This window comes from Coffea arabica, chromosome 1c (genome assembly GCF_036785885.1).
Source record: "Coffea arabica cultivar ET-39 chromosome 1c, Coffea Arabica ET-39 HiFi, whole genome shotgun sequence".
Classification (NCBI taxonomy): domain Eukaryota; kingdom Viridiplantae; phylum Streptophyta; class Magnoliopsida; order Gentianales; family Rubiaceae; genus Coffea; species Coffea arabica.
In genome coordinates, this window is record NC_092310.1 from 23,332,501 (window position 1) to 23,335,000 (window position 2,500).

A 2,500-nucleotide genomic window follows, 5' to 3' on the forward strand; every position below is an offset into this window, starting at 1 on the left:
TAAGGCCCACCGCCTAGCCGTGAGGGGCACCGTCGTGCGTTTTTCCAGCATGGCTCCAGAGGTTTACCCGTGGCCTTGGGAACAAAACCCCACGGCAGTCGTGCGTTTTTCTTGCCGTCGGTGCGGCCGTCGTGCCCATGCCTTAGCCAATGCAAGGCAACGGCCGTCGTGCGGCCTAAGGTCCACCGCCTAGCCATGAGTGGCACCGTCGTGCGTTTTCCTTGCCATCGGTGTGGCGTCGTGCCCATGCCTTAGCCAATGCAAGCAACGGCCGTCGTGCGGCCTAAGGCCCACCGCCTAGCCACGAGGGGCACCGTCGTGTGTTTGTCTTGCCATCGGTGTGGCATCGTGGCCATGCCTTTGCCAACACAAGGCAACGGCCGTCATGCGGCCCAAGGCCAACCGCCTAGCCACGAGGGGCACCGTCGTGCATTTTTCTTGCCGTGGGTGTGGCGTCGTGCCCATGCCTTAGCCAACGCAAGGCAACGGCCGTCGTGTGGCCTAAGGTCAACCGCCTAGCCATGAGGGGCACCGTCGTGCGTTTTTCTTGCCGTCGGTGAGCCATCGTGCCGATGCCTTAACCAACGCAAGCCAACGGCCATCGTGCGGCCTAAGGCCAACCGCCTAGCCATGAGGGGCACCGTAGTGCATTTTCCTTGCCGTCGGTGTGGCCGTCGTGCCCACGCCTTGGCCAACGCAGGGCAACGGCCGTCGTGCGGCCTATTGCCCACCTCCTAGCCGTGAGGGGCACCGTCGTGCATTTTCCCAGCATGGCTACAGAGGTTTACCCGTGGCCTTGGGAGCAAAACCCCACGGCAGTTGTGCTTTTTTCTTGCCGTCGGTGAGGCCGTCGTGCCCATGCCTTAGCCAATGCAAGGCAACGGCCGTCGTCCGTCCTAAGGCCCACCGCCAAGCCGTGAGGGGCACCGTCGTGCATTTTTCTTGTCGTCGGTGTGGCCGTCGTGCCCACGCCTTAGCCAACGCCGGGCAACGGCCGTCATGCGGCCTAAGGCCGCCATGAGGGGCACCGTCGTGCGTTTTTCCAGCATGGCTACAGAGGTTTACCCGTTGCCTTGGGAACAAAACCCCACGGCAGTCGTGCGTTTTCCTTGCCATCGGTGAGGCCGTCGTGCCCATGCTTAAGCCAATGCAGGGCAACGGCCGTCGTGCGGCCTAAGGCCCACCGCCTAGCCATGAGGGGCACCGTCGTGCGTTTTATTTGCCGTCGGTGTGGCATCGTGCCCATGCCTTAGCCAACGCTAGGCAACGGCCGTCGTGCGGCCTAAGGCCAAACGCCTAGCATCGTGCCCGTGCTTTAGCCAACGCAGGGCAATGGCCATCGTGCGGCCTAAGGGCAACCGCCTAGCCACGAGGGGCACCGTCGTGTGTTTTTCTTGCCATCGGTGTGGAATCGTGCCCATGCCTTAGCCAACGCAAGGCAACGGCCGTCATGCGGCCTATGGCCGACCGCCTGGCCATGAGGGGCACCGTCGTGCGTTTTTCTTGCCGTCGGTGTGGCCGCCGTGCCCATGCCTTAGCCAACGCAGGGCAACGGCCGTCGTGCGGCCTAAGGCCCACCGCCTAGCCATGAGGGGCACCGTCGTGCGTTTTATTTGCCGTCGGTGTGGCATCGTGCCCATGCCTTAGCCAACGCTAGGCAACGGCCGTCGTGCGGCCTAAGGCCAAACGCCTAGCATCGTGCCCGTGCTTTAGCCAACGCAGGGCAATGGCCATCGTGCGGCCTAAGGGCAACCGCCTAGCCATGAGGGGCACCGTCGGCCGTTCTTCTTGCCGTCGGTGTGGCCATCGTGCCTATGCCTTAGCCAACGCAGGGCAACGGCCGTCGTGCGGCCTAAGGCCCACCGCTTAGCCATGAGGGGCACCGTCGTGCGTTTATCTTGCCGTCGGTGTGGCATTGTGCCCTTGCCTTAGCCAACGCAAGGCAACGGCCGTCGTGTGGCCTAAGGCCTACCGCCTAGCCATGAGGGGCACCGTCGGGCGTTTTTCTTGCCGTCGGTGTGGCATCATGCCCTTGCCTTAGCCAACGCAAGGCAATGGCCGTCGTGTGGCCTAAGGCCTACCACCTAGCCATGAGGGGCACTGTCGTGCGTTTTTCTTGCCGTTGCCTTAGCCAACGCAAGGCAACGGTCGTCGTGTGGCCTAAGGCGCACCGCTTAGCCATGAGGGGCACCGTCGTGCATTTTTCTTGCTGTGGATGTGGCGTCGTGCCCATGCCTTAGCCAACGCAAGCCAACGGCCGTCGTGCGGCCTAAGGCCTATCGCCTTGCCATGATGGGCACCGTCGTGCGTTTTTCACGTCGTCGGTGTAGTGTCGTGCCAATGCTCCGTCATGCGGCCTAAGGCTCACCGCCTAGCCTTGTTTTCGCTTATTTTTATCTTTTTAAGCATACATGTTGAGTCTCGTTAATGTCCACCGCCGTATGTCTTTGAAATTCATAAATTGCTTTTTTTTTTAATTAAACTATATTTTTGTATTTTT